General features: G+C 36.4%; 2 long non-coding RNA genes across 2 annotated transcripts; both read right to left on the bottom strand.

Moving 5' to 3' along the window:
- Positions 1-5315: 5315 nt before the first annotated feature.
- Positions 5316-8029, bottom strand: LOC146915595 (uncharacterized). Its single transcript, XR_015014673.1, has 3 exons — positions 7678-8029; positions 6472-6557; positions 5316-5618 (listed from the first exon to the last, which is right to left on the bottom strand). It is a non-coding gene; the product is annotated as an uncharacterized LOC146915595 (long non-coding RNA).
- A 4353-nt stretch (positions 8030-12382) lies between these two features.
- LOC146915594 (uncharacterized) lies at positions 12383-14858 on the bottom strand. Its single transcript, XR_015014672.1, has 3 exons — positions 14743-14858; positions 13538-13623; positions 12383-12685 (listed from the first exon to the last, which is right to left on the bottom strand). It is a non-coding gene; the product is annotated as an uncharacterized LOC146915594 (long non-coding RNA).
- Between the last annotated feature and the right edge of the window lie 819 nt (positions 14859-15677).

Raw genomic sequence — 15677 nt, 5'->3', positions numbered from 1 at the left:
CAAAATCCAACACTTGTTCAAGAACAACCAATCTAACCATGTAACAATCTGATAAGTGAAACACATTGTTCACACTTAGTCGTGGAATAAGTCCCATTCAAGTTCCCTTAATATTCAATTCACTTCCACATCATCCAAGATGAATCACTACATATTAAGTCCAATGTATCTCTTGGTTCACCACCCCAAATCTAGCTGATAAAATCTCTAACTTAAGATCCAACCGCCTCAGGGTTATCAATCAAACCATCACTCTAACTTCACCCAAGCGTTCTAAATATTCAAACTATACTGGTGCTCAATAATCTTAAAAGTCTACAAACTCGACACTACAACAAAGTTCCACTGTTTTCTTAATTAATACTTCCAACTATTACCCAACAACTGAAGATAGATCATAGATCCAAGATCGACTCCTAAAGTTTATACAACAACATCCAACAAGTTACACTCGCGTAACTGTGTAATACCCTAATTTTGGACCTAAAAATACTAATTCAATTCTTTTTTTGCATTACATGTCATTTGAACTGTCTCTGATCAATAATTGCATTTCTTCTCTGCATTTTATTTCAATGTTATTTGCAAAATTCACATGCAAGGGTATTTTAGTCATTTCCTACGTCAAAATTTCTCCCAGTCTTTTAAAATTTGTTTGAGTCCTTTCAAGGAGTTTGAATAAGTCTCTGTTTCATTCTATGTCAAAGTCCATCTCAAAAAATTGCATTTGAAGTCATTTTGAGTCTGTTTTGCCCCTAGGGGCATTTTAGTCTTTTTAAGTGTCAAAACTCTGTTCAAACCCTTAAAATTGTCTCTGAGTATGTTAATTTTGTGTGTATAAGTCCTTGCTTTAATGTCTTGTTAAAAATCCATTTTTAAAATTGCACCTGAGTCATTTTCAGTCGTTTTAGCCCCAGGGGCATTTTGGTCATTTCACACGAAATTTCGGCAGAGAGAGGTTACTTTAAAGTACCTCATTTAGGCCATTGGTTCATTTTAGTCCGTTTTGTCAAATTTTAGTCGTTTCACTTTACGTTTATTTCAAATTACGTCTTTTAATCCAATTTTATTATTTTTTTTCATTTAAGTCCTAGAAATTTCCAAATTTGCATTTATGTCCTTCTTTTAGGTTTTAGATTTTACTCTTAAGTCCTTGTTTATTATTTTCAGGTCATTTTTTTTTTCCCTTTTTCTTTTGGTCCTTTTTAAGTCATTTACAGTTGGGTCCTTTTGTCCAAAGTCTTTGCAGTCTGGTCTTTTTTAATATTTGCAGGGCAGTCCCCAAAGTTCCAAATATTGCAAGAAGGTCCCAAAGTTTAGAAATTGCCCAAGGCCGAGCCATTTTTCAGTCCAGCACAGGTGTCAAACACTCATTGGATCAGAAGTCACAAGCTGGCCTATAAAGCATTGCCAACTCAGAAATTTTCAGAGAATCAGCAATCACTCAGTGACACATCATCACAGAAAGTCTAACAAACTTTCTCTTTCTTCTCCAATCCTAACCACCGTAACAAACCTTCCACCGCCACTTCCACCGCCGTAACAGAATCACAAACCACCACAAATTCAAAATTCATACGAATTCTTCATCAAATTCATCATTCAACACACACAAAAATCAATTCAAAGTTCCAGAATATCAAAAAAGCAAAGTGTATTCAATTCAGCAAAGGTGATTCGAATTTACAGAAGGTTCTCAGTGATTTTCCTCGAAAACCATCATCATTGAACCTTCACCTTCACAATTCAAACAAGAATTCGTACAAAGACGAATTTCCTGCGATCACGAAGGGTTTTGGGTGAAAGGAAGAAGAAGAGGGATTGAATTCGAAACGAATCAGAGAGGAAGAAGACGAACGACAACAAGTTACTCACCAGAAGCTTAGAGAGAATCCGAGAAGGTTTTCTTCATCTCCTCACTCGAATTTCCATTCGAAACCAGGTAAGCTTATGAATCCTTCTCATTTTTGTGTTTAATTCATCATTGAAGGTTCACGTCCCAAATAAACGGTGAAATGAGACGGATCTACAAGGCCTGAGACTTATTCATTCGAAAGAACTGAAAAAGCTTGAAAAGATTAGAAAGTCGAAACCCTAAAACACAGATCTGTAACAAATCACCGTTTATTTGGTAAAGCCAGATGCAAATTCGCCATCAGCGTGCAAAATAAGGTAGATTAGGGTTTGAAATGACGAACGATGAGAACACCAACCGAACCTTCACATTTCAAGAAGATATAAAAAAGGATGAACGGAATCTGTCGTTCTCGTCGGAGAAGACGATGATTCCGTCGTCTTACAGGGTTTGCAAGGTCTCTATCATCGTCCTCTCATTCAAACGGCGCCGTTAGGGTTAGGGTGAGAAGAAGAGAGAACGAGAGAAATCTGAGAGAAGAGAGAGAAACGAATGGTGATAATGAATTGGACCGGTCCACCAGCCTTTGTATAGGTGACTGAACCGGTCTGGTTCAGTCTTGGTTCGCTGGCTTTACGTCCTGGCCATTAGATCTAGGGGTTGATCCAGTTGGATCAATCCAACGGCCTTCTATGATTCCTGAAGGATCCAGGATCCATTTCCTCCTTAGGCTTGGGTTTGGGCTTGGTTTTCCTGCGAATTTCCCCTGTTTTTGCTATTTTTGTCACTACTTCTTGCTATTTGTGCACCTTCATGCTCAAAAACTTTGTTAAAAAATCCAATTAATTTTTTCATGGGTTCTTGATTAGATTCTTGACTTTCTTGTGATGCAGTTATGTGTTGAATCTGGATTAAAAAAATAAAATGGCATTTTTTTAGTCAATTGTTCATTATTTTTGTTAAATCTTGTGAAATTTCACATGTTTTTTTTGTGGTTAAAAATTCTCTAAAAAACTCCAAAGATTTTCATACACATTCCTTGATAGTTTTGTGGTATTTTTGTGATAATTGTTGCATGTTAAAATTGATAAAAAATATATGTGGAGTTTTCTTGTGATTTTATGTTACTTTTTGTTAATTTCTTGTGAAATTCTTGCATGTTCTTGATCCCAAAATCTTGATTTGGTATATTGACCCTTAGTGTGAGAGTTTGCAATGTGTATACCCCTGATTTAGAGTTGTTCCTTACTGTTTTGAAGTGTGGTTTGTTAGTTCCTTGTGTTATAAGTCCTGGGAATAGCTCTATGTGGAATTAAAGTGTAAAATAGGCCTAAAAGTGCTTCATAATTGCTTAGTTTAATACTTCTCTCTAATCCTCATGGTTAAAATTGAAATGGAACCTTTAAAAATGGATTGAAGTATGAGGGTTGGGAGTGATGAATTGGCTTTGCTTTTGTGGTCAAGTTTTGGGTATGTTTTGCCTTTGTTTTGGTGTGTCTTGAAGCTTTGTGGTGTTTACTTGATTACATCTCCTTACCATATTACATACTATGCTACTAAACATTTTGTTCATCATTTCATAAAGCATCCCCATCTCATCTCATATTCACTTTATTTCTTGCAATTTAATTTGTACCAAGACTTAGAATGTAAAGACTTAGGAGCTTTTGTAATATTTTTCTTATGCCATTTAATTTCTTGCAAGACCATAGAATGTATCTAGGCCAATGATGTAATATGGACTATGGACTCTAATAATGTACACCGACACAAGCACCGACACATGCACACACTTCACTTTAGGTATATAGCTAGAATATGCATGTTTAGATGTATGTTTAGGATTGTATGTTTAGATGAATGTTTAGGCTTTATACTTAGAGGAAATCGACTTTCCAAAAAAATGTGAACAAACTATCACTCAAACCTTTTTTCATAATAAACCTTGGGATCAAAATCCCATTTGAATTTTCCTTCTTCATTTTCTTAATCAAATTTCAATGAAAAATAACCATACTTAGACCATACTTTGCAAATAACTAATCAAACCCCACATTTTTCCAATCTTATGCCCCTGAGGCCTCTCAATCTCCATTCTTCAAAATTCCAATTTTCAAACTTAAAATCAACCAACAAAAACAAAAACATTTTTGGAAGAGAACTACGGTGGATTTGATCCCTTAAACGGGTACGTAGGCAAGGAACAAAATTCCTTCAATTCAAATAAAATAAAAATCCAAAAACATTCTTCTCCCTCCAATTCTTCACTTAGAAAATTCTTAGGTTTAATATCATCTTTCAAAATAGCATTTAAAAATAAAGCGCGCGCGTAGAAATTAAAGACGGTTCCTATAGGATACTATAGTCGTTATGGGTGCCTAACACCTTCCCGTAGCGAAAACAACTCCCGGACCTCGATTCTCAAGGGTTTTGCTTACTTTTTCCCTTCCCAAGAAAAAATAAGATATCACCGGTTTAAAAGGTTCAAACGTAATCAATGTTTGACACCCGAAAAACCAAGATAAAACAAACTGCACAAAGCCTCAACGCTCATTCTCAAACAACTTCGATACTTCCTATTCTCTTAGATCGTACAGAGGTCAACACTCATCTGCACAACACTTAGTTTCTAACCATTCTGGTCACGAGACCAACAATAGAAATTTCTAAGTCTCCAAATCCAAATTATGAAGTCGGCTCACTTCAATGTGCAGCTCCCCCTTTAGCTCCAAAACAAGCACCTTCGCTCGTATCCAAGACTTCACATTTGTCACAAATGACAGCTTTGCTTAATGCACCACCATGGTAGTCACATCACCTCACCAATTACCAACTCCATTCTCTTTCATCTTGAAATTCACCAAAGAATACATCAAATGCCTTCTTCAAAGTTTCTCAAACTTTTCTCTTTCCAAGACACCTTCCATCAATAGAGCGTTCACCGATCTCAACATAACACTCGTGGCTGTCAATCAAGGTAGCTCCCAAACCTTGGTACTAATATGATCTCTTCTCAGTTCTAACTAACTGCAAACTTGTCCTCATTGGACCATTGCATCTAAAGAGGATCAAGAACAATCGTCGACGACAATCGACTAATGCTTTAGCTTCTAACTACTCTTTCTACTAAGGTGCTAAAACACATTTCTCCGCATCAAGGAATAAACAACTAAATAGGCATATCATATTTGGCCCAAAACAAAACAAAGCACAAAAGGACACCAAGCACTTATGCGTACTAAACCCAACTCTTGATCAGCTTAGGACACCCGACTCACAGCCCTTGAAGTAAATCTACTACCATGCTCTGATACCACAATGTAACAGCCCGATTTTCAAAACACGAGTGCATTTTTTTCTTTTTAAAACAACTCAATGCCATGTACTAAAGGATTCAAGATCGTCTTTAATTTAAAAACAGAGTAAGTAAAATATTTGGAAAGCATTACCAACAAGACAATTTGAATCAAATGTCACATTTTACAAAACAATATTAGGCAATGAGCTTTTAATATCAAATCATGCACTACGAAAGCATAAAATAGTATTCGAGTAGTCATTTCTCATGGTAGTATCATTTACAGCGGTGCCAAAACAAAAGAAGTAAAAATACATAAACATAAGACACCACAACTAAAACATCTAAGCTGATCCTTAACTCTGAACTGGGATGACAGGGTACAAGATCCTTCCAATGGCATCAAGCCTGACTGCCAAACTGCTACACCTCCAAAGCCTTTGCTATTCCCGCAAAGCACACTCCCTATTTGGATATGGGGCAAAGCCCGATCCACGAATTAATGTAAAGGGTCACGATCTAAAAACAACATAATTACAAAAATATTGAAGGCATAACATACTAGCATGGTAAATAGCATCAACATAAACATTCCTCAATTAAAATATAATGATGCACAATTATCCTAGCAAATGCAGACTCAATATGAGTGTGACACCTATCACGGGTCGTCACATGAAACTGATTCCGGAATTGAATATCGCCACATTGGCCACCACAGGGGTGTTACATTCAAATGACTCTAGAATTGAATATCACCACAAAGGCCACCACTAAGGTGTTATCACCACAAAGGCCACCACAGAGGTGTTTCATTCAAATGACACTGGACTTTGAATATCACCATTAAGGCCACCACTAAGGTGTTATCACCACAAAGGCCACCATAGAGGTGTTTTATTCAAATGACACTGGACTTTGAATATCACCACAAAGGCCACCACTAAGGTGTTATCACCACAAAGGCCACCATAGAGGTGTTTTATTCAAATGACACTAGAATAGATCAATCCATACAGGCTGAATAACGCCACAAAGGCTACACCACGAAGGCATGTATACCACAAAGGCTAGAAAATGCCACACAGGCTAAACCATGAGGATTACAACTTTTAACATATCAACAGACATTTCATATAATTATTCACAAATTATATGAAAGCAAAGCACATCAACATATCATAATCACATTGATTGCAAACAAATCCCACATTGGGCAAACACATTCACTTAACATATTATATTCACAATACACACAATAGCACGTAAACCATTCAGGCATTTAAGTAACTATGGAGTTTCAAGAAAGTGCCCTTACCTGAACAAAGCATTCCTTACAACGTACTGCTCTACACTCGTAAGCATCTACAACAGGAACATCTCTAAACCCTCGAGCTAAGTATCCTAGCAGATACAGTGACTTAGGTAAATATCGGCTCTAAAGCATTCTACCCGTTCTAGGCGAAATTCAACTCACTCAGAAATATGATCAACTTCAATAATTCCAAAAACTTAAATAAAATGTTTTCCAAAAGAGCCTTCGTCTCAAAATCCTTGAAAATACTTTAAGTCTTATCATGACCATAAACTTTCCAAAAGTGAGTCCAAGAAACTCTTTCCCATCAGAAACTTTTATTTCAAATACTCAATTATACAAATCATTTTGTTGTCAAGACAAAATCTCAAAATAACAGTGTTTCTAAAACACTTCCAAACACTTCGACGAGACTAATTTAAATAGTATTCTTCCTTGAAATCACCCAAGAAAATATTTTCTCAAATACTCTAAGTCTTCTGAGAGACCTTAAAGATTTCCAAACAATTTGACAAATACTTTTCATGTTCAGGTGAATCCCAAAATATTATCCGTTTTGAAACCTCTTTTCAAAACCACTCGAAAATAAGATAAAATGTATCTGACGAATTTTCGACAGAGTCTCCTTTGTGTTTACATTGCATACCAGAGCCTCTGGCTCAGTCAACTTAACACAAATTCACAGACAAAATATTTTCACCACTCAACAGTTCAAACAGAAAAATATTTGAACTCTGATAGTGTCAGCAGTCACTTCCAGCGTCAGCTCAGACACATTATTTTCAGAAAATCATAATAAATTCATTCGTCATCGGAACGTTGCAAACCATAGGTCCATTTCGACCGTCTCGACGACGCGAATCCACTTCTAAACTCATTTTCACAATTTAATAGTTTTAAAATGACGAAAATACCCTTGCACGGTTCATCCCTTTCGTCCAGACAACATCTTTCAAAACCTAATTGGTTGAATCAACTTGTTTTCTCGTCTAAAGCATATATATCAAATAAAATTTACATTTCAACACTTTTCCAAGAATAGTAAAATTTTAAAATGAACGGATCGTAAATTTTCTTTCAGATCTATACTCATACGAACTTATCCAACAACATTAATACATAACATCACGCAAGAAAATCGAAACTCAACACCTTACACCCACAAATGCTCAAAACCGAGATTTAAAAGAGGAAAACAGGGAGGAATACCTCATCTATTGACCGTGAATCACGCGTGAGAAGATAGGAATCGTCAAGGGCTTCGTTTTGATATCTCGTTTGCGCGATTCGGACAAGGAACGAAGAAGTTACGGCCCCGGAACGGTGGAGGAAAGAAAAGTTGCGGAAATGAGAGAGAGAAGAGAGAGAAAGTCTTGATTTTTTTGATAAAAAGTGGCATGAACCTCTATTTATAGAGTTTTGGTTTTGGAAATAAACCGGACCCGGTTCTCGCGGTTCAAGGTACACGTAACTGACAAAGTTCTATCCTAACTCTGATGAACTTCTAACCAGTCTCAAACATCTTAGAATTGTCTCCTTACTCAAAAACCACTATTCATTCTCTAATATTTTCTTTTCGAAATTTTTCTCAACCAGCAGATATGATGTTGCTAAATTCCCAAAACGAATAGTAAATTCCCTGGATGAATATAATGACTCTCAAGGTCCATTAATATTTCATTTGCAGGCGAATTCATATTTGATTCTACCCGAATTCCCAAACTCGCAAAAATGCTCAACAAGATTAAGAAAAACACATACTCATGCATTCCCCTTAACTCAAGTCACAAAAACATAATCATTCTTAACAAACATCATGAAAATCATACTCAATCACCCAGAATAGAAAAACAATATATGTGAGTCATTCCTATATCTCACATAACTAACTTGCTCTTTCAAGTTTCCATTCAAAATAATAGTTTTGGAATCAAAATAATTTTTCGACAAAATGTCATTTATTGACAAAGAAAACATCAAAACAAAATACAAAGCCCTAAATTTAGTCGTAGCTAAATTATGGGTCTTACATTACTACCCTCTAAAAAGAAGTTTCGTCCTCGAAACTAAGATAATAGTAACAACTTATCTAGTCATTACTACTACCAACAATGACATGACAATACACCTACTGTGACCCTTTACAAAGTCGTATAGACTTCAAACTCTAGACACACATCTAGACATCACAACTCGAGTACTCCACTTAGGATCACCTCAAAGAACACATAAATACAACACTAGGTCCCTCAAGATCCTAGGTCCACAATCAAAATTCTTGATGTCTCCACGTCTACCCTCCAAAAATTTCACACTACAACACTGGATAAGATTGACTTGTTCCATTCAACATGATGTTCACTTTCTATCAACAACACATTAAGGATGATCAGTTCCCTAATTTGTCAATAGATAGCTAGCAGTCGTGATGGTGGCGTAGACGATCTTAACCAAACTGTAATAATGTTTCTTGCAATCCGCACTCAGGGCTATCCTGAGGCACAAGGAATCTAATCATTCCAACATAAACATCAATTTCCACTAGTTTCTATAGTTATCTTGCTTCTTGCAGGTGAAGAACAACCTCTAACACTCGACTAAGAACCTCCCAATATTCTCAAAATTGCTTTATCAAGCCTCATACAAGGTTAAGATCCTCAATTCAAGCGCTATACTCCTTTAGTTTTCCATATCTATCATTTTAATCACATCTCTTAACGAAAATTCTCTCTTCAATTTTCTTCAGGCCTCATCATCCATTAGTTTTCCTCTCAGTTGAGGCCTCAAAACTACATAAACCTCTCGAATTGCTATCAAGTGTAGAACATTCGCCACGTCCAAGACAAAATACACAAACATTGACTACTACTCCGAGCACGAAGTTGATACAAGAACCACGAAGTTGCCACCTCTATAGAGAATTTTCATCCCTTATTAATATTCATACCTTTTTGACTTACTCCAGTCACACAACTATACTGATATGAATCTCTTCACATAAGAATCCTATTAAAAATTCAAAACTTGTTGACAAGTTTAAACAACCACCATCTTAAATGGACCAAAATGTTACAACTAACGTCATACTCAATGCTTAACAATACATTGTTTCACCTTTAAAGTCATACTATGACAATATTTACATCGTATTTTCGTCCAAGATTACCAATACTCACATCACGCCTTAGCATCTTAAGTCTCAAGATCAACACCTAACTTGTAGCAACATACCTTAACCAAAAATGTTTTTCTTCATCGGATCAACATTTATCCTCACTTGAAATCTTTATACTTTCCTTCAATAACCATGTGATGTCACAAACAAGTCTTTCTCTCATAACCTCCTATTTTCTTCTCAATATTCCATATCAATCTTAACCCATTTCAACTTTCGGGATTCTCATGAAATTCCATATCCAAAATATATGTTGAAACACTTCCATTTTCATCAATGTTCAACTATCCATGTTGCCCACATCTCAAATCATTGGTTTCTTAACGTGCTTATATCACGTCTTGGTATACTTCACTAACTGTTTCATCATAGACGAAATCCTCATAACTGTACTTAGAACTCCTTCATCCTACCTTTTTGAAACTCATAAGTACAACTTCAACATCCTCATGGATTTCCTGCAATCATTCCTTACCAGACTTGAGCTCTTCCACTGAAAAGTACTTACTTTTTCAGTCAGCTACACACAATAAATATACATTGTTAACATCGATGAAACAATGCCCTTAAGTCCAAAATTCAATACCATAGTGGCAAGTTCCAAATCATGTGTAACAATTCCTACACAAATTCTCAATCTTGCAAGGGATCATATCTTCCATCTAACACTCATAACGCATCCCAAACCTTGGCGGAGTCCATCACTGTAGTCACTTAAATTTCCTTTTGATTCCAACATTTCCTCAATTCTTAGACTGCCTTTACTCTCTCGTCCATGCCGAACACTAACCTGTCGAGTAACTACTTTGTAGGCACTACCCTCTTTGCAAATTCCTCAACTCTATACCTTTTGACTCCCTGGTCAAATCCAAAACCTCAACTGATTGACAGTTATCTTGGTTTATTTCTTATATGTGCATGTTCCCAATTTCCCATTTCTCCACTGACTATTGTGGTAGTGACATAATCTTGCAATTTTCCTATCTCACTTGAGTCACCACGACCTAACCAAAGATCATGGAATCCTTTTATCCCAAAAGAATCCATCTTTTATGCACAACTTTTGGTTACCATCGCAGACACACTTCTACACTCATTGACGAACTCCCATCTTATTCTCATAACCTTCATCCAAAATTAGTTTCCTTAGATTCCCATATTTCCTGTACACACTTTCTCCTGTTACATATCAAAATATTACCAAGTGCAATCTTGAATTTCGTCACCTTCTAGTGAATTATTTGGTTGCTCTCAAAGAATACTTAATCCCAAACCTTGACTTCACGACTTCAAACTAAAGTACTGCTGAAACCACAGACTACTTATCTCACAAACAATTGAAACTCTTGACCAAAATTCAGCACTTGTTCAAGAACAACCAATCTAACCATGTAACAATCTGATAAGTGAAACACATTGTTCACACTTAGTCGTGGAATAAGTCCTATTCAAGTTCCCTTAATATTCAATTCACTTCCACATCATCCAAGATGAATCACTACATATTAAGTCCAATGTATCTCTTGGTTCACCACCCCAAATCTAGCTGATAAAATCTCTAACTTAAGATCCAACCGCCTCAGGGTTATCAATCAAACCATCACTCTAACTTCACCAAAGCGTTCTAAATATTCAAACTATACTGGTGCTCAATAATCTTAACAGTCTACAAACTCGACACTACAACAAAGTTCCACTGTTTTCTTAATTAATACTTCCAACTATTACCCAACAACTGAAGATAGCTCATAGATCCAAGATCGACTCCTAAAGTTTATACAACAACATCCAACAAGTTACACTCGCGTAACTGCACAAAGCCTCAACGCTCATTCTCAAACAACTTCGATACTTCCTATTCTCTTAGATCATACAGAGGTCAACACCCATCTGCACAACACTTAGTTTCTAACCATTCTGGTCACGAGACCAACAATAGAAATTTCTAAGTCTCCAAATCCAAATTATGAAGTCGGCTCACTTCAATGTGCAGCTCCCCCTTTAGCTCCAAAACAAGCACCTTCGCTCGTATCCAAGACTTCACATTTGTCACAAATGACAGCTTTGCTTAATGCACCACCATGGTAGCCACATCACCTCACCAATTACCAACTCCATTCTCTTTCATCTTGAAATTCACCAAAGAATACATCAAATGCCTTCTTCAAAGTTTCTCAAACTTTTCTCTTTCCAAGACACCTTCCATCAATAGAGCGTTCACCGATCTCAACATAACACTCGTGGCTGTCAATCAAGGTAGCTCCCAAACCTTGGTACTAATATGATCTCTTCTCAGTTCTGACTTACTGCAAACTTGTCCTCATTGGACCATTGCATCTAAAGAGGATCAAGAACAATCGTCGACGACAATCGACTAATGCTTTAGCTTCTAACTACTCTTTCTACTAAGGTGCTAAAACACATTTCTCCGCATCAAGGAATAAACAACTAAATAGGCATATCATATTTGGCCCGAAGCAAAACAAAGCACAAAAGGACACCAAGCACTTATGCGTACTAAACCCGACTCTTGATCAGCTTAGGACACCCAACTCACAGCCCTTGAAGTAAATCTACTACCATGCTCTGATACCACAATGTAACAGCCCGATTTTCAAAACACAAGTGCATTTTTTTCTTTTTAAAACAACTCAATGCCATGTACTAAAGGATTCAAGATCGTCTTTAATTTAAAAACAGAGTAAGTAAAATATTTGGAAAGCATTACCAACAAGACAATTTGAATCAAATGTCACATTTTACAAAACAATATTAGGCAATGAGCTTTTAATATCAAATCATGCACTACGAAAGCATAAAATAGTATTCGAGTAGCCATTTCTCATGGTAGTATCATTTACAGCGGTGCCAAAACAAAAGAAGTAAAAATACATAAACATAAGACACCACAAGTAAAACATCTAAGCTGATCCTTAACTCTGAACTGGGATGACAGGGTACAAGATCCTTCCAATGGCATCAAGCCTGACTGCCAAACTGCTACACCTCCAAAGCCTTTGCTATTCCCGCAAAGCACACTCCCTATTTAGATATGGGGCAAAGCCCGATCCACGAATTAATGTAAAGGGTCACGATCTAAAAACAACATAATTACAAAAATATTGAAGGCATAACATACTAGCATGGTAAATAGCATCAACATAAACATTCCTCAATTAAAATATAATGATGCACAATTACCTAGCAAATGCAGACTCAATATGAGTGTGACACCTATCACGGGTCGTCACATGAAACTGATTCCGGAATTGAATATCGCCACATTGGCCACCACAGGGGTGTTACATTCAAATGACTCTAGGATTGAATATCACCACAAAGGCCACCACTAAGGTGTTATCACCACAAAGGCCACCACAGAGGTGTTTCATTCAAATGACACTGGACTTTGAATATCACCACAAAGGCCACCACTAAGGTGTTATCACCACAAAGGCCACCATAGAGGTGTTTTATTCAAATGACACTGGACTTTGAATATCACCACAAAGGCCACCACTAAGGTGTTATCACCACAAAGGCCACCATAGAGGTGTTTTATTCAAATGACACTAGAATAGATCAATCCATACAGGCTGAATAACGCCACAAAGGCTACACCACGAAGGCATGTATACCACAAAGGCTAGAAAATGCCACACAGGCTAAACCATGAGGATTACAACTTTTAACATATCAACAGACATTTCATATATTTATTCACAAATCATATGAAAGCAAAGCACATCAACATATCATAATCACATTGATTGCAAACAAATCCCACATTGGGCAAACACATTCACTTAACATATTATATTCACAATACACACAATAGCACGTAAACCATTCAGGCATTTAAGTAACTATGGAGTTTCAAGAAAGTGCCCTTACCTGAACAAAGCATTCCTTACAACGTACTGCTCTACACTCGTAAGCATCTACAACAGGAACATCTCTAAACCCTCGAGCTAAGTATCCTAGCAGATACAGTGACTTAGGTAAATATCGGCTCTAAAGCATTCTACCCGTTCTAGGCGAAATAAACTCACTCAGAAATATGATCAACTTCAATAATTCCAAAAACTTAAATAAAATGTTTTCCAAAAGAGCTTTCGTCTCAAAATCCTTGAAAATACTTTAAGTCTTATCATGACCATAAACTTTCCAAAAGTGAGTCCAAGAAACTCTTTCCCATCAGAAACTTTTATTTCAAATACTCAATTATACAAATCATTTTGTTGTCAAGACAAAATCTCAAAATAACAGTGTTTCTAAAACACTTCCAAACACTTCGACGAGACTAATTTAAATAGTATTCTTCCTTGAAATCACCCAAGAAAATATTTTCTCAAATACTCTAAGTCTTCTGAGAGACCTTAAAGATTTCCAAACAATTTGACAAATACTTTTCATGTTCAGGTGAATCCCAAAATATTATCCGTTTTGAAACCTCTTTTCAAAACCACTCGAAAATAAGATAAAATGTATCTGACGAATTTTCGACAGAGTCTCCTTTGTGTTTACATTGCATACCAGAGCCTCTGGCTCAGTCAACCTAACACAAATTCACAGACAAAATATTTTCACCACTCAACAGTTCAAACATAAAACTATTCGAACTCTGATAGTGTCAGCAGTCACTTCCAGCGTCAGCTCAGACACATTATTTTCAGAAAATCATAATAAATTCATTCGTCATCGGAACGTTGCAAACCATAGGTCCATTTCGACCGTCTCGACGACGCGAATCCACTTCTAAACTCATTTTCACAATTTAATAGTTTTAAAATGACGAAAATACCCTTTCACGGTTCAGCCCTTTCGTCCAGACAACATCTTTCAAAACCTAATCGGTTGAATCAACTTGTTTTCTCGTCTAAAGCATATATATCAAATAAAATTTACATTTCAACACTTTTCCAAGAACAGTAAAATTTTAAAATGAACGGATCGTAAATTTTCTTTCAGATCTATACTCATACGAACTTACCCAACAACATTAATACATAACATCACGCAAGAAAATCGAAACTCGACACCTTACACCCACAAATGCTCAAAACCGAGATTTAAAAGAGGAAAACAGGGAGGAATACCTCATCTATTGACCGTGAATCACGCGTGAGAAGATAGGAATCGTCAAGGGCTTCGTTTTGATATCTCGTTTGCGCGATTCGGACAAGGAACGAAGAAGTTACGGCCCCGGAACGGTGGTGGAAAGAAAAGTTGCGGAAATGAGAGAGAGAAGAGAGAGAAAGTCTTGATTTTGTTGATAAAAAGTGGCATGAACCTCTATTTATAGAGTTTTGGTTTTGGAAATAAACCGGACCCGGTTCTCGCGGTTCAAGGTACACGTAACTGACAAAGTTCTATCCTAACTCTGATGAACTTCTAACCAGTCTCGAACATATTAGAATTGTCTCCTTACTCAAAAACCACTATTCATTCTCTAATATTTTCTTTTCGAAATTTTTCTCAACCAGCAGATATGATGTTGCTAAATTCCCTGGATGAATATAATGACTCTCAAGGTCCATTAATATTTCATTTGCAGGCGAATTCATATTTGATTCTAACCGAATTCCCAAACTCGCAAAAATGCTCAACAAGATTAAGAAAAACACATACTCATGCATTCCCCTTAACTCAAGTCACAAAAACATAATCATTCTTAACAAACATCATGAAAATCATACTCAATCACCCAGAATAGAAAAACAATATATGTGAGTCATTCCTATATCTCACATAACTAACTTGCTCTTTCAAGTTTCCATTCAAAATAATAGTTTTGGAATCAAAATAATTTTTCGACAAAATGTCATTTATTGACAAAGAAAACATCAAAACAAAATACAAAGCCCTAAATTTAGTCGTAGCTAAATTATGGGTCTTACATTACTACCCTCTAAAAAGAAGTTTCGTCCTCGAAACTAAGATAATAGTAACAACTTATCTAGTCATTACTACTACCAACAATGACATGACAATACACCTACTGTGACCCTTTACAAAGTCGTATAGACTTCAA

Source organism: Medicago sativa, chromosome 6 (assembly GCF_051527215.1).
Source record: "Medicago sativa cultivar Bolivia chromosome 6, Bolivia_mono, whole genome shotgun sequence".
NCBI lineage: Eukaryota > Viridiplantae > Streptophyta > Magnoliopsida > Fabales > Fabaceae > Medicago > Medicago sativa.
The sequence above is the reverse complement of the archived record's forward strand: the minus strand, read 5'-3'. Positions and strand labels throughout refer to the sequence as shown.